The sequence below is a fragment of the Chlamydotis macqueenii genome, chromosome 1, assembly GCF_036417535.1.
Source record: "Chlamydotis macqueenii isolate bChlMac1 chromosome 1, bChlMac1.mat, whole genome shotgun sequence".
NCBI classification, from domain to species: Eukaryota; Metazoa; Chordata; class Aves; order Otidiformes; family Otididae; genus Chlamydotis; species Chlamydotis macqueenii.
This window is the reverse complement of record NC_141556.1, coordinates 145,737,410-145,756,153: the sequence shown is the minus strand read 5'-3', so window position 1 is coordinate 145,756,153 and position 18,744 is coordinate 145,737,410. Positions and strand designations below refer to the sequence as shown.

The 18,744-nt window shown below is 40.1% G+C and overlaps 1 protein-coding gene across 9 annotated transcripts in view; it reads left to right on the top strand.

Annotated features, from left to right (window-relative positions):
• The window catches only part of INPP4A (inositol polyphosphate-4-phosphatase type I A), a 123,594-nt gene that overhangs the window by 21,865 nt on the left and 82,985 nt on the right, over window positions 1-18,744 (top strand). The window contains exon 1 of one of the 9 annotated variants that reach the window (XM_086769113.1): window positions 15,429-15,566. The exons of the other annotated variants lie outside the window; for them this stretch is intronic. The gene's annotated coding sequence lies outside the window, so the exon portion shown is untranslated. Of the gene's footprint in view, window positions 1-15,428; window positions 15,567-18,744 lie in introns of those variants that run through there. 9 annotated transcript variants of the gene reach the window in all.

The window sequence follows — 18,744 nt, the reverse complement described above, 5'->3', positions numbered from 1 at the left end:
GATGTGCCTTGTTTCCTCATGGATTCTCTGGCTTTTTTTTTTTTTTAATTCATTGCTAAATTGAATATTTCAGCCATACACAGAGTGAAGCAATTCAGAGTTACATGTAGTTATTGATTAGTGCTTCCTGACCATTTTCTAAAGGGGACAAGTTTGCACAAGACACTTGAGACACTCATGATTGATAACTCATCATTGGCTTTCTCCTCGTTGTTTGGCAGCTGTGCTCAGAGGCACAAAACTCCCACCTTGGGAAACTGAATTCTTCCTGTGTGTCACCCAGTCCTACATCCTGAAAACAGCTTAAAGCTGAGCATTGGTGCTTTTCTTGTGCTGAGTAAATTTTACTGACGTTGGTGAAGTTACTTGCAGAATAAGGAGTTATCTGACTGGAGTCAGTGTTTTAAATAACTTCTGTTAAAGAAATTACCTATAACTATAGGGAAAACCAATTTGTCCTTGAGCATCTTTCAAAAACAAATTGAAAGGAATTACTAGAGGGCGAAGGGGAGGTGGCTTTGCTTGTGGATGTATGGCTATAGAGTCAGAGGGCAGGAGCAATTGAGTAGGGAGCACCCTGCAATGTAGTAATGCACAGGAGATGCCTGCATCCTTTTAGGAGGAAGTCTCACGTTGGTGCTGTCCTTTTAAGAGAAAAGCGCTGTCCTTATGAAGGGAACCAGCTCACTTTTTCCGTGGCTGTGGAAAGCAGAAAGCGAAGGTTCATTGCGAAGAGCCCAAAAAACATCCTGATGACTTTCTGATCGTAGTGTTAGTAGTAGGTTAGTGGAAGTGAAGAACGACCATAATTTTCATAAGAAAACCTCTGAGTAGGAAGTCTTGATTTTTATCTTTGATTGACCTATCTCTTGACTTACTTTGCCTGTGTCACTGTTATATTTGTATTCACCATGCAACAGTCTCTCGCATGGACAGTCTGGTATGTCAAAAAGTGTTCTTGCTTCATGGCTTCAGAGCCCTCGGTCTACGAACAACCTAGTTTGTCAAAGATGTATTTGGGCTGGTTTTGTCTATTCAGGTCAATGACTTCAGGACCAGACTCCTTTCTGTGTTACTGATGTTCAACAAGCCAGCATACAGTAGTAATCTTATGCAGGCATATTCTTACCTCGTTGCAGATGTAAGGTTATTTATCTGTATAGTTCACAGTGGAGTGAGGTTAAGCTGAGTGACTTTGCTTTGTGTTTGCTGTGGTTCAGCTGATGTTATAACTTGTTAAACTTTAGTACTTTGATTTGGAGCTTTTATCTTTATAGCCATAAACGCAGAATATCTGATTGTGACAGACAGCTGTTCTGAGCCCAAGAATGGCATTTCTGTCTTTTGCGTCAGCGCTTTTCCTATGTCTAAGATTGTGTTATGTTTAACCAATATTGCTTTTAAAAAAAACCAACCAACCAACCAAAAAAACCTCCAACCAAAGTATTGTTTTTATAGAATAGTATTTGGATTGGATAGAAAGTACTAGTTGTATCTGCTCGTTGACGTTTGCTATTCTGGGTCAGCTCCTTAATGTTACTAGTCTTTTAAAAGGCAACACATATTATAGAAAGAATAAACTCCAAGTCACTCTGCCCCATACACAGGTTAATACTACAATGTTACTACTCTGAACTAAGCCTTACTTTTAATTGGTTTCTGGATTAAAAAAAAAAAAAAGATATTTACGTTGTTAGGCTGTAGTCTGACATACTGCAGCAGCAAGTCTTCATATGCCTGTTTCAATTATCATGTGCATTTTCATGTGAAAATGCAGTTAAAATGTGAGGCTGCAGTGTTAGGAGTTCTTCACTTTCTCGTGTCTCAAGATGCAGAGTTGTTTCAGATGTCATGGCCTTGCTGAATGGATTCATAACAGACAAGTAGAAGTCATGGTCTTTCTCTGGGCAAGCTTGTTCTTCTGGTCTCGTGGCTGAAATGCTGTGACTGCAGGTTTCCTGGCTCTCCGATCAGTTCGTGAAGGATAGCTAGCAGCTACCTGTGGCAGCTACTCTGTGTCTGCTCTTCTGCATTTCCTCTTTTTTTCCTTTCAAAAGGAACAGAATATTTGATGCTATTTTGTAGCAACATTGATTCTTCTTTTTGCTGCTGAACCTGGGCTAAATATTTCTACAGTACTCCAGTCCAAGCAACTGGAAGCTGATTTGGGTGCAACTTCCTTGCTGCCAGTGGTCAAAACTAACTATTCAGACTAGGTTTAAACATTGGTGAGGTTTTAAATAATCCTAAAGTGGAGATCCTTCTAATTGAGTTCCCTCACTTGAACTTTTGTGGTTCGTGTCTTCAAACTCCCCTCTGCTATCATGGAAGAGCAGAGATTTGCAGTGATGATTATGTAGTTTTAGAAGTCAGGCCCGAGACTTTCATCTAGTCTTAGAGTGTTAGCATTTGGACATTTAAGGAAAATATTAAATATCACACAGTTTATAATTCCTGATACACTGTATAGGTCCACAGCTGCTTTAAAACTTAGGACCCTGACCCAGCCTTGAGACAACACAATGACAGAGGGTATATCTTGTCAATGTAATGCTTCTCCCAGTAGTTTCATCCTAAGGTGTTTTTCTGCCTTAATTTTCTTTGCAAACATACCTTCATTTTCATTGCAAACGTACCTTTTCTTGTTTTGATCTTCAGTCTCCCAGTGCAGCATTAAGCCAGATGTGGGTGAATATGGACCTGTGCAGTAAGATGGGTAGGTCTGTACCTCTGTACTGTCATCTTAATGTGTTCACTGTGTTTGCTGAACTTAATCTAAAGGAGTTCATGTTCTGTCATCTGTGTAGCTTCGTGTTCTAAGGGACATTTCTTCAAGAAATATATTAAAGAATTTCTTGTAAATACAGGAGATACTTCTTTGGCACAAATTTTATGTTGCTTAAAAGAATGCTGGGAGAAAACTGTTCCTGTCTTTACTTTTAAAAATTACACCTGCCTATAGGAATATTTTTCCAGTAGGTAATTAGCTCTGAAGGATTTTGTGGCAGCTCTGTTTTTAATCATTTGAAGGATGACAAAGCAGATAGACGTGGCAAAATAGAGCAAAGTGACTAACAAACTGGCTGATTGGTTTGTGTTTTCACCTGCAAAGAAGGGTAAGTGCTTGATTGTGGTGCATGTGTGGGACATGGCCTTGGGACATCAGCCCCAAGCGTACAAGTCTCACTCTTCTTTAGCACCCATGTGTCAGTCTTTATGCTGCAAAAGAAGATTATATTTTGTTCAAACTGGCCACATGGTAAATTTTTTCCTGGAGATTGAATACTCTTTGGATATTTAACTGTGTAATCTCTGTCTAAAATAAGACATGCCAATTTAATTACTTATCTCAAAAATGTTTTTGTCTTTTTTTTTTTTTTTTTTTTCTTTCTTATTAGGTTTGTTAACTCTCAGGCTTGAGAGACTGAGGGGAGATAACAGTCATTTCCTGAAATGTCTCATTTTTGTGCCTGCAGATGATAGTAGGAGCACTCTGGGACTTCATAGCAGTTTAGAGATTAGCTTAGAGACATCCTGCTCTGCACCAGCTGTTCTCAGTGCTCTCCCAAATTGAATGCTAAGGATGCTATCCAGTGGCTTGTGTCTTGCTGGAATTAATTTTAGGCTATTCTGAAAAACTAGGACTAGTCTGCTGTGGTACACAAATTGGAGTATGTTGAGTGTTATATGAGCTAAAGAGAGCTTATTCATTCTGGTTGGTGCTTTATTCTCCATGGTACTGCATCTAAACCAGATTTGTCTTGTAGTTCAGCTGTTACTGCCTTTAGTTTTTATAAATTAGACTGAAGCTGAATTTATTATAATATTGTTCTCGATCAATCTACCTTTTCCCCACCTTCCTCCACTGCTCTTTGTACTGTGAGAAAACTGTTGAGTAAGAGATTTCTGAGGAAAAAGGAGGATGAGCAGTCCTCAAAACTTCCAAGATGTAAAGAAGCAGTCCTGTTAGTTATCCCTCCTGTATTTGTCATCCATCTTCTCAAGAAGACCCTGTATGTGGTAGCTCCTCCTTACAGTACAAAAAGCAGTGTGTGAACTCAAAGAGGACAATAAAAGCCAACTGCCTCAGGCAGCTGTGTTCTAAATTTCAGGGTGTTGATAACAGAGTATCATAGGAGGCTTAAACTTTGCAGTACCATTTTTCCTTTTTCTGTGGATGTGGGGCTTTTGCAGTATTAGAGGCCAAACCTGTCATGGTACCTTTCCAGACCTGCAGGTTGTGCAGTAAAATACCCTGTGGAGGCTCTGCACCACGGGTCTTCTGGAGTTACTGTTATTTTCCTTCTTGTCAACTTTTCTGTCAGTGCCACACAATTCTGAAAAATGGCACTGGAGACAATCAGCAGTGCAACACTTGGAGAAAGCTGTAGTGACTATAGAGGAGTATTTCTTCCATGAGCCAAAAGCCCAGGAGTTTCAAGGATGGGTGGCCCAGAACATCATCCAAGCTCCACTTGTTGTGTGTTTTGTGTAACTGAGCTACAGCATGCTCAGGGATCATCGAGGACTTGCATAGCTCTGTGTGGTGGCTTCAGTAATCAAACCTTTGAGGATTGCTTAATAGCAGACCAGGAGTTTCTGATCTGTGGTCCATGAAGCGGTGGAAACTTGCATGGTATTGCTTTCCCTTTATTCATTATTATTGCCTTTGCTGTACCAGAGAGGCTAAGCACACCTTAAGTACCTTGTGTTAAGTAGCACTGGCTTTCATGAAATAATTTTTTTTTTTTGCGTGATGGTAAATGGTTAGTCCACTGAACAAGGAAGGCTTGATTCAGGGAATGACTTTTGAAGCCTGTGACAATAGAGTTGTATGGTTTGGTGTCTTATTGGGTTCCTGCCAGTCAGACTTGAACTTTCAGGGAGTGATAGGTTCACTCTGGAAAATGCCATTGGTCAAGATGTCATTTGGACCTTTTTCCAGGCTGAAACCTGCAGAGGTCTACGTGGCTCTTCAGACACCTGCTTTGGTGGAAGAGGCCTTACCACTGTGAATGAGCACAGTTAAGTACAGGAAAATCTTAATAGCCTTAAAACTCTTCTGCCTAAATTCAAAATGGGGGAAACAGAGCTGAAAAACATTTTGTGGTGGGTTTCCCCAACTCCCCCAGACACTTGACATTGTTTTTCTTGCCAAATAATACTTTTAAAAAGCTTTCCTGATGATCTCTTCCCAAGTCCTTTTTTTTCTCCTCTCTCTCCCTTTACTCTCACAACTTCCCTAAGTATCTTGTTTTCTTGTATTTGTTTTTGAGCAGCCTGTCAGTCAGACAACTCAGTCTTGCAGCTTACAAATGTGTGCCCGTGCCTCTGCCTGAATCACTCTTCTCCTGAATCCATCTCCCTGGATCTTTCTGCATCATCCAGTTAATTGTGCTGTCTGACTTCCCTGCCACGCTTTCCCCTAAGATGACTTGCCGTGTGGTTTTGCCATCATTCTCCACTTCCTGTTCTCTAAACCAGTTTGCCCCATTAGCAAGCCACCACAGTGCCATTAACTTCTCTCCTTTCAAGACTGTATGGTAGGAACCACTCTCAGGTTGGTGGTATATTAACTGGAACTCATATCCTCTTGATGGTAACATTGATTTTGCCTTGCTGAGAGTCTTGATTCCTGAGCTCGGACATTTCCTCTGTTTCTGTCTGTCATCTTCTAAAAACATCTCATACCTCACAGCCAAATTCTTCCCATCTAAGTTCTATTTTGAGCTCTGCTTTTACTGGACAGTCTCCCTATTTAACTTTAGCACTTAAGCCACTGCAGCATTTCTGTGTATTTTCTGTGTATGTTTTTGTTTGTTGGTGGGCCTGATTGGGGCGTATTAGCACCAGCAGGCTTCATTCCCTCCACAGTTTTTGAGGGAAGTGAGCGCCTTCAGAGAGGTGATTCCTGGCACCTAAGTTAGCAATGTACCTCCTGCTTAGCTTAGGTGCACTGAATCGCACTCTGCCTGTCTTGTTTCTGAAAAAGTAGAGAATTCCATGCATTTTCTGACTCTCCTGGACATTCTTGTTAAAGTAGTCTCTTCAGCCTCCACATTGCATAGAAGGGGTACGCATGGATTTTAGGCATTTTCAACCTACTAAAGAGATCAGAGGCATTACAGAATTATAAAGCACTGCTTTTTAACTTATGTTCTTAAATATTCTTATATTCCCAGTTAGCAGGCTGCATCTGTAGGAGGAATCAATAGATTTGTTTCTTTAATGCAATTTTGGAAGTTCCCACTTTTCCTGTTCTTTTTTTTTTCCCTTAATGCAAGATTTTTTCAGTTATAAACTTAACTCTACAGACTATGTATTTCCTCTTTTTGGTGCCTAAATTACAAGGTTTTAGCCCATAGTGATATGGAACATTGGAGTAATAAAGCTGAAAAGGCTTCTCTTAAAAACAAACAAACCAAAAGATCACAAGTAAGATACAAAAATATGTTACTTTCCTGTGTGGAAAGCTTTTTATGTGCGTTAAAAAAAAAAAATATAATTTCCTTCTCACTCTGTAATTGCTACCAATTTCATGTGAAGTTTGTTACTATTTGTAAAAAGGCTCAGGCAGGTCTCCGTGATATTTTTTGAACCTGCAATCAGTTATTTTTTGGGAGGAAGAACTAGGGGGGGAAAGAGTGGGCAGAAGAAATGTGTGCCACTTTTGTACAGAAAAAAAAAGACTTGTACTGATTAGCTGCTATCTAAATTATAGACTATATAAATAAACTTTAAGCTCATTTATATGAAGCTGACAAAGTGTCAGGACCTTTTGAATTAGTATTTGGCCAGAATTTGTGTGGTTTCAGCCTATTGTATGAATTCCTTAAAAAGGCAGGCTGTTTAGAAACACTGCCTAGCAGGTGCTGCTTACATCTTACCCTTTTTTAGACCTACTCTAAAAAGAAAGACACCCATACTTTTGAGACTGGTTTAATGTGAGGATAGCTTTCACTTGTCTTCCTTTAATTTTCATGTGTCTGTTTCCTTTTCTGTCTTAACTACAGCTGTTACACTGAATTACAGCCTGGGTATTTTAAGAGTCTTTCCGTAGTTATGGGTGTGGATCATGTAGTTTCCATACTCTCCTGTGCCTGGCTCAAGGAGAGTGCAGCTCTGTGCTGGTATTTGCCCTTACTTGTGATTTCCTCACTGAATCAGTACCGTGCAGTAATTATCCGAGCTGGAGATAGTTCAGTGGTTCTCAACCGAAATGGATAGTTCTGAAGCTATAAATGACTCTTCTTTGTATTAGAGAGAGAATTTCTTACTCAGATTGTGTTGAAGAACTGACACAGATAAAGACTCTGTCTTTTTCTCTTTGCTCAGTTTGGTGTCTCCATTCAATCTTGCTATAATCAGCAAAAATGAATATACTGTATTCTATTTCAGGAGCCCTTTCTTGGAAGGTTATTAGAATTGTTTTTCCCAAGAGAAATTAACAGAGAATTATTGCTATTTTGAACTACAGCAATCGATAAAGTATTTTTACACTATCTATCTTTATGGCTCTTGCTGTCTTACACTCGTATGGTGATCTTGTATTTATAGCCAGCTCCTTTCAAGATGTCTTCTTTCCCTCTAAAAGAATTTCATGAGTGTTTGAGATCCTCAGCTTGCAAAAGTGAATGCATTTTGGAGTGCACCTTCCTAGGAATATGTCAAATAGTTCTTTAAACAGTTCTACTTGATTGGAATCAACTTCACAAGATTTGGATGGGGCATAAATTGATATTCTGCTTCCAAAACTAAGCATTATCCCAGAATTACTTAATAATTTCTTGAAAGAAAGCTTGTTCAATATTTAATGCACTAATCAGAGCTTAAGATTCAGTTCCCAAGACTCTTTGGGTAATGTCAGGCAAGTAATGAGCACAATCGTTACAAGCTAAGTGAGGTGGGCCCTAGAAACTTGCCCCTCTGAGCCTCAGACTCTGTCTGCTTCATTCTTTATTTGGAAAAACCCAAAACAAAAAACCACAACTACCCAGTCCTACCCACCTCCCTTCCAAAAAAATCCCAGTCCAAACTGACAAGCTCACCTCACACTACCTGTGAGGTGATCTGGAGAATAGGTAATGAGGACATCGTGACCTGTTGTTTTCCAGATCTCTGGGTGCATACTTTGTCTCCATTCTGACTCTGTCTCACGTGCAAAACACATGCTAACAGACTCGAGCTTTTCACCAAACCTATCTCCATGTCAAGGAAACCTTGGGTCTGTGCCCCAGGTGAGGCTGGAAAGGGCAGCTGCAGCTCCCAGTGGTGCAGGGCAGCAGGACCTGTGACTGCTGCAAACCTCATCAGGCAAGTGCAGGAGTAGCCGTCAGTTCCAGACAGCTGAAGTACGTCACAGACAGAATTAGAGGAAGGTGGAAGTAGGGACGAGGAGGGCGGAGTAATAGAAAATATATGTTTTACTGCCTTTGTAATAGAAAAGTAATCTTACCAGTTCAGGCTGGTGGAACTGAACTATAAACAAAAGGTTGTATGTGGAGCTATGCACATCACTTTTCTGCATAGCTGGAATCGTTTGGTGACTTCGGTGGATCTGTTCAACAACTAAATGAATGTATGCCATACATTTGATGAGGAACTGAGTGGATGGTGGCTTTATAGTATCATAGGATATAGATGTCAAAAAATTACCTTGAAGTAGAAGTAGCACAGTTTCCAATGTTTTCCATTTAATCATAATTCCTTAATACTTATCATGCTTCCTTAATACAGACGCACAAACATTGTTAGAGAAGGTCAGTGAGACTGCAGTAATGCATTAAACTTGGTAATCAAATGATGCAATGTCTTCAATTATTATCTGCCCACTCTAACTCCCTTTAAATTCAGGGACTCAAAGTCTTTTCCCAAAACACTAGGTGATGCAAACATCTGTAGTATCTGGTCTCCCTTTAGTCACTAAGACATCCCGTGCAATGAGACCTTTTACCATACTAGGAAGTGAAACTAATCCAGAAATATATATAGCAATGTATCAATGCATACTTCTGGATTACACATACACAAATGAAACTGGTTAAAAAAAACCAAAGCAACTGCTCACAGTTCTGATCTACCACTTGATCTTCCAATAGATTCGTGGAAAAATATGTCATAACTGGTGAAAGTGCCAACAAATGTGTTTTTATGTACCTGAAGAAAAAGAAAATTGTTTCTTTAACAAGGAGATTCTGAAGGTATTCTTTTTTATTATTATTATTTTTGCCTTCTTTTATTATATGTGTAGGTTTGCTGGTTTGTAGTTGACTGTTCAGAGTATAAGACAGGTAGCCTTTGACATTAAGATTTTTTGAAACCAGATTAAAGACACAGAGATGCTACTTTTTGTGAGCTTTTTTCATGGCCTAATTTTAGGAAAAATCCCAAATGATCTGAAGTCAATTAAATTCTGAATGTCAAAATTTAGATCAATCCTGAAAGAAACACTTCCATTATCAAAAATTTTAATAAGCTTTTCCTCCTTGGGCTCCTGCTGGTGTGGATTCTGATATACAATCCAGCGTGTACAGTACCATAATCTTTGAATGGTTCTGTTGATTTTTGGTGGCATTAATCTGGGGAATAATTTACAGTGCACAGCATATAAAGGGTGGATTCACACATAGCGACATAAAATTTGTGAGCTTGCAGATATCTCTTTCTGATTGGATTGTTATGTAATTTGTTTTGAAAGAAGAAGTAAAGAATTTTGAGAGAGAAAGAAGAAAAAATGATTCCACCATGGCTTTTCTTTTTATTAGATCTGTTACTGGTCAACATACGTTTGGGGACCCTCTTAGCTTTTTGTGAAGTGCTATGTTACGCTATGCTAACAACAGGACTTTGTTTTTGCATGGCAAAGGCAAAGAATGCCAAGAATAGGAGTAAGAGAACTAGGCCCTTAAATGTGTCTAGGTAGGCAGTTCCTTGTCGTGACCTTGCTAATGAAGAACATACCAGAACATTTGGTAGGCATGGTGGTGTTAGGTTGATGGCTGAACTTGATGATCTTGGAGGTCTTTTCAAACCTCAAAGATTCTATGATTTCCCTGCTAAAAATAGAGGCTGGCTAACTTGCAAAGGAGTACAGATGAGTTGAGAAGACAAGACAAAGCGTTAGAAATCTGTTGTGCAAACGTATAAATCTTGGATTACAGCTGCTCTTTCTTCATGCAGATGAGGAGGAGTACATTGTGTAAGAAATGCTGCAGAATAGTTGTCAAAATTGTCGAGCTTTATATTCAGTTTTACTAGTTTTTTATTAGTTTACCCAGTGCAGCAGATGGTACTGAGTAAACAATAAGGCTTTGCATTGACTTTCTCCAGCATTGACAATTGTTCTTTCTGAGGCATTGGAAGAACCTTCCAGTCATAGGTCACAAAGACCAGCATGAGATCTGCAAGTCTTACATTGTGAAGACAACAGGAAATACTTCACTTAGAAAATGTATAGAGTCTGTTGAATGAGCAAAATGAGTGGATGTAGACAGTTCCCACCAGAGTATAGCATTTGGTTAAACAATGCAAGGAGCAATGATGTTTAAGTCACACAGTATCGTATGCAAGCCTCAAAATGAGTTTATGGCTGGGTTTGTGTGTCTCTTTTGTTAGGATTCACAGATCAATATTCAATTGAAATTATTGTATGTGTGCAGAAAATGGAGCACACTGGTCTGAAACAGAGAGGTAGTTGTACATTGTAGCAAAAAATAAAGATTGTTTGGAATCAGAAAGTTGTGTCTATGTTGATAGAGCAAGTTATAATATTCTTGGAAGCCTGGAGAGACCAGGTGTTTTCTGACATGATTTCTGTGGTATCCAAAGTGATCTATAAGGCATGCATGGAAAAATTGAGATTACAGATACTTCCACACCTGCACTGTGTATAGTTTTTTAGGAAAAAAAGGAGAGCTCTGAATACAAGGAGAATGAGATTGGGCACATGGTAATGGCAAATGGTGCATCACTTCATTATCAGGTTTAATGTGTCATTAGGGTCTTGCTGACCTTTTCTGTCAATGCAAAACATGGACAGATGTTGTCATTAAAGAGAAAAAGAGAACAGAAGTGGATAGATGTGAGCAGGCCAGCTGCCAAAAGATCAGCTGACACCACGCTGACAGCAAGTGCAATCTGGGGAGCCCTTCTTATCCAAGGAAGCCTTCACGTGCAGCAGATACATCGGTGTCTGTATACGCAGGAGCCACAGCAGTGCCTATAAACTAGTCTCTCATCTGGTTGGTACATCTTTGTTGTTATGAGATGTATTTTTCTTGCCTTGTTTTGGCTGATTTCTCAGGTCTTAGTCTCTTGGAGTCTCGTTTCATCTGCTGAGAACAGACTGTAAAGAGGAAATGGGCATTTGGGTCGTCTTGCGCATTTGCACTCAGTGTGCAGAAGTACTTCCCTCCAAAATCTGCATGCAGGATGTTACAGGCAGCTTGTAACTTTGTCTCTTTCCAGTGCAGAGTAAGTAGCTTTAAATTGTTACAAGAGAAATAAAAAATGTCTTTTACTTGGGTTATAATTGTAGCACTAACTTGTGGAGGTGATCTCAGTGAAGAGAGGTACTTGTGTGGTATAGTGGAATCGATTTCCCACAGCCTGTTGCGGGTTGCTTTGCTAACTGCTTTTGTAGAGATGAATTTAAGATGCTACTGAGACATTGGTGGATGATGTAGTGATGGTAAAAAGTTCAACCGCTATAGTGTGTCCTGTTATTTATTCTCGGAAGCCTTGAGATAAATGTGATGAATAAGTGCATCATCCTCTTCCCTCCTCCCGTACTGAATCACTAAAGCTCTGCTTTCATGTGTGGCTTCCTCTGTTCATTGCCTGTGAAGCATAAAGGTTCTGATGCTGATGCTTTTCCCAGCAGGAGTTTTAATTTGCCTGAGAAGCAAGCAGTGCTTTTGTCATAGCATATCAAAATACCCACGAAAGGTAATTAGCTGAAAGAAATGAACCTACTGCTGAGATGCACCGAAAGGGAAGTCTGGTGATCTAGTGAGCAAGACACTGAAATCTAGTTTCTGCATTTGGCTTTGCTGTGGACATGTCGAGCAACCTTTGTCAAGTCACTTAGCTGTGTTTTGTAAGATGATGCAAAACTATTTCCCTTCTCAGTGTTTTGCTTCTATTTCCCTTCTCAACATTTTGCTTGTATGTCTCTTCAAAATATGTGCTTCTTCTGCAGTGGGTCTCTTCTACTGTGGGTGTGTGCATAGTGCTCACCTTCACGTGTGGCTGCTCACTGGTGAGGGCCTTTGGAAGGTATTATAATGCACATAGTGACGATAAAAGGAGCGTGAGCCTGTACAGAAAGTATGCTCTGATTTTCATCTAGAAAACATGTGACAGTGCTCCTCAAAAATTAATGTCTCTGAGCTCCCACCTTTCCACAGGACTCAAAAAACCAAGGCTACAAAATGTTAAGACGGAGGAGACTATGCAGCTGATTCAAAGATGACTGCAAGGCTAGGAGGGTGAGGGAGGAAGGAGGAGGGGAGGCATCACTGTGAATACTGGCAGTGGTCCTCAGTCTGCTTCTGTTACTCTGTTGCATTGGGAGCCAGCTCTGTCCTTGAAGAAAACTAATGCGTGTCTTTTTTTTTTTTTTTTTCCCTTGGGACAATATAGCTAAGAAGAAAAAAGACTCAAGAGCAGGAGTAGAGGTTGGTGTTCTCAGTAAGGACAATCCAACTATAGACTTCGCTTTCATGAGAAAGCAGGTTAATATAGAATCTGAAGAGGCTGTGGGAAAGCATTTCCACCATTGTTGGCATAATGATGATTTAAAAAAAAAAAAAAATCCCAAACAAGCAAATTCCCAGAGACAGTGAGATGACGAGGAGGAACAGGATGCTTTAGCCTAGCATGTTCTGGAGTACCATTTTGAATAGGTGCTGTAGAAAAGCCTTTGCTTGCTTGTTTCCTAATGGAGAAAAAGGAAAAACTATTATCTCTGGTCCTTAAAGAGTGTGTTATAGTCTACACTGCCTTTTAATGCAAAATCTCTTGCAGCAGTGTTTAAATTCTTGTTCAAGATTTCATCCACATCAATGTAAATTTTGGGGATTTTACCTTTGCTGGGGTAAGAAGCTTCAGATTTTCCCATTTTTAGATCCAGGATCCAAATCTTTTCTACTGCAGAAGGTCCAGTAAAGGAGATTGACAAATTAGGCAACACAGAACTGCTGCCTACAAGAGCTTGATTTCTTCTGATTTGTAGATGAGGTCATTTGCAGCTGAGGCAAGTATGTGCATTTTACACAGTTCATGCTCAGTCTTGGTGTTTTATCTCTTTGAGGTCTTTAATAGCTCTTTTGTTTGAGTCACCTTTGATACAAATCTATGCTTTTAGGTGGACAGCACCACAAAATTGAATGTAAATATACAGTTGCATGCCATACATTTAAAACGAGACAGATGAAAACCACCCCTCCCCCACAAAAAAAAAAAAAAAAACAAAACCCAAAAACCAAAACCCTAGACATTTGAAGTACCTCCCAGTTTTGTCTTCTTGTCTGTGTGTGTCACAGATGCCATTTGAACCGTGGCCTTGCTATGAGTTTTCCCATTTAATATCTCATGGGTCTTGGTTTGATTTTTTTTGCTGTTCTCCGCCCCGCCCCGCCCCCCGACATACTGTGGATTTTAGCATTCTTTTGCCTATTCAACCACTTAAGACACAAAAGCAAAGCCTTGAAAGCTTGATAGGAACAAAGATTCACTGTCACTAGTAAACTGGGGGGAAGGATGGGATTCCACAGATGTCCCAAGTGATAGAATACTAGTGGTTTTGGGGAGTTTAGTTCAGCGTATCTTCATAGACACCAGCTATTCTTTATCCCCCTTGTTTATGTTATCTCCATGGCCATGCTTCAAAGATTGTTTTGCTCAGCTTGATTCCTTCTCATCTCTTGATCCCTGCCAAGACACTATTCTTGGCTGCTTTGAGATACATGGAGAAAGTAACATTCGCCATCCATAGTATGAAGTTCGTTTGGCGGCTTTAATAACAACCAGATCAGTACTGAACAGTGCCATGCACATACTTGGATTGGATGGGTGAGCTTGCTTTTCATTTGATTGGGCTTTGCAAAAGAAGGAATTCTTTAAAAAGACAAAAACCACAGAGCTGTGAAAGTCATGCTTTGATATTAGCCTTTCCGTGAGAAATCTCAACGCAAATCTGTTTATTTGGGTGGTAGCCAGGTGGACATTTGCTAAGTATGAGGAAAGATATTCTGCTGTAAATGCTTTAACATAAACCAAGTGCCTTTTTCCCAAACTATCTGGGATGTTTATATGAATGGCTGTTAAGCAGGTCTACACATTTTAATAGCATTGTTCCGTGGGCCAGCAGCTTCTTTTGATGATACTTTCTTGATTCGTCCCAACATAATTTGTTACCATGTGGTTGGCTTGCTGGCTCAGTAGTAGAGGGTTTCATCTGCCCTTTTGAAGGCTGGATTTGCTCAATACTGCAACTGCTTAGTATAATGTGCCTTTCAGAAATAAAATGTAATCAGTACAGCAGTGCATATGAACACTGTGTAGCACTAAGTGTCTAACTTTGGCTTCATGATGCCTGTTCTCAGTTGTACGCGGTGGGGAGTCTGGCAGGCCTGGGAAATAAAGACGTGATCAAATTGCTTCTTTGACTGTGGGGATCAATGCCCAGTGAGATGGATAGCTGTGGGGGAGGCTGCCAGAGCTCAACCCTAAACTCAAATGTGCTGCCTCTCTCTGTAATGCAGCTATGCTCTTTTTCTGTAGGCACTTATCCTTGCTATGCTTATGTCAGGCATACAGGATTTTTGCTCATTTACATCCTGTAGTCCTTCCTACAGTTCTTTTATCTCACTGCATTTGAGACCAAATTTGTCCTCCCCACAGCACTGAAAGAAATCAGAGGCACTTTGCTGTAAGCTTGTGATGAATAAATGTATATTGCCCTAACTCACTGCTTTTGTTTTAGAATCTTTCCTGGGGTATTTGAGTTTTTCCCCTAGTCTTGATGGTAGGTGTGAGCCCACAGATACGCTGTATTAGCACGCTGCCTGTCATACCAGAGTATTGACCTGGCTTGCAGAGCAAGCTTTTGTATTCAAAATACATACATTTACAGTGAAGAAAGAACCAGAATTGCCATTCTGGGAAAAAAAAACAACCAACCAAACAAGGTGATGTAGAGGATTAAATCAAACTTGCTGCTGAAAGAAAAAGCTGAGGCAGTCTGTGGATGTATACAGACACACGGGCAGCGAGTGCCTTCGTGCCTGTGCGACAGAGAGCAGGAGCGAGCGAGCCAGAGGAAGCCTTGAAACTTAAACTCCTCCTGCAGCTCTGCATCTGTTCTGAGTCACTGATATGACTCACACTGACAGCGTTCACGTTAGCTAGCGTTCAGATGGAGCAGCTCTGGCAACGGAAGAAGCAGGTTATATTATTGATTACCTGCTGCAGCAGACAGTTGCGCCAAGATTGTTTTTTACGAGCACAGATGAAACAGAGGAGGCCCTACTGAGCACCCTTATTATTATTATTGTTTTCGTAAGGTAAGAATGCCTGTTATTTACTAGAGAAAGCTATGAAGGGGAATTTAGAGCTTGTGAAGGCTGAGTCGTTTTCTGCTGCTTATTCTCGGAGGATGCTGATCTCTGAAGCTGCGTTACTGCAAAGCTTTGTCTCTGCTGTTTGCAGTGCCATATGGAGAATCATATGGCTAATGGGCAGTGCACGTCCTAGGAAACAAAATAACTATATTCTCATTCATTGATGTTATGTAAGGCATGGCAGCCATGTTAAGGAGAGGAGACCTCTTTCGAAGAAACAGTGCTGCTAGACGGTAGGGCAAGGAAAACAACTAGTTTTCAAGCAGCCCTCTTCTTTGGAGAGAGCTGCACTTAGTTCTTGCTTAAAACTAAATTTACTGACTTCAGAATTTCTGTCTTAATAGAGTAAAAACCAGTGGCGTTAGAAATAGCAGAATGATTGTTTACGTTTAGAATCATGGTGTTGTTTTCCCTTCAGCGTTCGGGCTGGGAGTGTGCACACGCTGTGATCCGTGCAGTGCCTGGATGTAAACAGTTTCTTAAATACTTTAAGTGATGCTTCCAGATATTGGGGTGGTTTTCATTCTGTGCTACTAAAAGTCCATGTGTGTGTATATATGTCCTATTCTGACAATTGGTTATATGCAAAAAGTGGGACATATTCTAGTTAGCGTTGACATAGGCAGAGTGGGTAAAACTGTTTGGTTTTTTTTTAGTGGCTTTACAGCTATTTTATTCACTCTGGTCCTTGAATTTTCATATAGTTTCCACTGGTATTGCTAATTTTCCTCATGAGGAATCCACTGAGTCTTGAGCCTTTGCTGTACCCCGCACAAGAGATTTTCTAAGCTAGGGACTCTGTTTTCGAACTGCAATAACTAATTCATCTTCATTTCTTTTTTTTTTTCTTTTCTTTTCTTTCCTTTCCTTTTCTTTTTTCTTTTTTTTTTTTTCTTTCTTCTCCCTGTTACTTTTGGATTTGCAAGGCAGTGTCGTTTTCAAGTGCATCTTATACTGAGATTGGCAGCTGCTCTTAGTAACATGAGAGCCTGGTCACTTCTGTATATTACTTTCAGAATGAGAAAATGAGGATGTTTTCAAAACTTGATCATTTACTAGCTTACTTTCAGCTACTTGAAACTATCAGTGATTTCCTTGTAGAATTTACATAAAAATGACCACTGTCTTCTCCTCTCAAAGAAATATGATGCTGTAGTAAGGTCATTTGAAAATGACAGCAAGCTTTAGGGTCGTCTTCTGTTTGCTAATTTATAGCATTCACTGATGCACGGTGTTTTCTTTGCTATGAATTAACTAGATTTGGTGTTACTTCCTTTTTTAAAAAAGATTTGGTTTCTTAATAAAATGGAAAGTGAGGTTTGTTAGTGCATTTGTAGTATCTCTACACTTCTTGTGGCATCCAACTTAGAGAACTGTAGAGAGAAGCTTTTAAAACAGCGTCACTCATGGGCGCCCATCTCCCAGAGCAAAATTTTGGTGACTAATTTTAGTGATTTATGTTTCTGATATACAATACTTCTCATACCACAGCATTATAAATACAAGCTAGTTTAAACAATGTTAGGGTCGGGTTTAGGACTGCTGACTAAAAAAGTTCTGGCACATGACAGTCTTTCCTTCCCCTCTCAAATCCAAACAAGTCCAAATAGTCTTAAATTTTTTTAGTTTACGGTCTTAATTTTTCCACTGATTTGTATCTGAATTATTGTTTTCTGAGATTGTGTCAGAATTGTGTTTGCCTTCATGTTTGCCTTTAAGTATTTAGAGTATTAATTCTGTATTATGTTCAACCAGAACATAGTTTACATAATTTCTTTATTAATGCATTGTGGGCACAGTTAAATAATTAACAGTTAACGTTTTGAAAATAAATTTCAAGAATGTGCTTAACATCTGAAAACCAGAATGGCAGCCCCTGAGTCAACCCTAAGGACAGCCTCTTCATCCTACTTGTCCGTAAACTCTTCGTGAAAGTGCTGACCACCAGAGAGAATTCCCTCTGATTCATCTTGTTCTTGTGCTGCCTACTATCTCCCTCTGTCTACTGCTGGAATGCTGCTAAGTAAAAAAGTGCATCAGCTGAAAAAAAAGAACAAAAAGCCCAGCCTTGCAAGATAGCTAGACAGTTTGCTTTATGTGAGTTGGAAAGCTGCTGGGAAGAACTAAAGCAGTTTTAGTGGTGATTTGTTGTGGTGCTATCTTGATAATTACATACCTTCTTTTGGATAGATTAACAAGTCACAACTAAAATGTCAGTATCCAAGGTAGGAGAGATTTGTGCAGGGAAGTGATCATAACTTTGTGTTAAATGCAAAAGAAGCAGTTGCATTTGATCCTTCGATGCAGGGATTTTGTACTAAGTATAACAGGGCTTGTCAAAGTCTGCCCTCTAGGCACCCTGAAAGTTAAGTTTTGTTGCTTTATGTTGGCTTTGTGTCAGGCTGCAAGGGCAGCAAATTGCAGAAGCTGTTGGAACCGTTTCACCTGTACTTTGGGCAGGACTTGAAGTGGGAGAGTGCTTGATCTCTGTGGCCTTTCTTTTCTGTAGTAAAGGTTAGTTATCTCCAGTGAACCCAAGCAGAAGATCCCAGCTCACTGTTCTCCCCTCCTGTTCCTAACCTACGGGAGATCACTGGTGTTTGCACAGCTGGTTTTCTTGTCTCTGCATTACTTCAGAGCCATATATTGTTATCTCTGCCCTTGATGAAGCTTTTGTGGACTTTTTGCTGAAATTTAAGCCCTATTTTTTGATTCTCGCTTCAGCTACTCTACTGTAACCTGTTTAAGGATTCTCTCCCCTTGGTAGGTTTTCCACCTAGGCAAGCCTTAAGTGGTGCAAAGCTGCAAAGCTCATGTAATTTGGCTCCTCCCTTTTGCTCCTGCGCCGCTTGTGTTGCAAACAACAGGTGGGGCGTTTGGCTCTCCTTTTATTTCTTCCTTCATAAAACCTGCTGCTTCTTTCCGTAGTTTCCTTTGGGACCATGCCCTAACTGTGTTATTCTGAGCCCTTCATCTGCTTTCCTTGCATGTGGGAAGCGATGCTACTGGATTAGCTCTGATCTCTTATGTGTTCTGCTTCCTCGGTCTTTGAGCAGGTTTCAAATGGGCAGTGGCATCGTCCTTGTGCATGCTGTTCTACCTCTTCCTGCTGTGGCAGAGA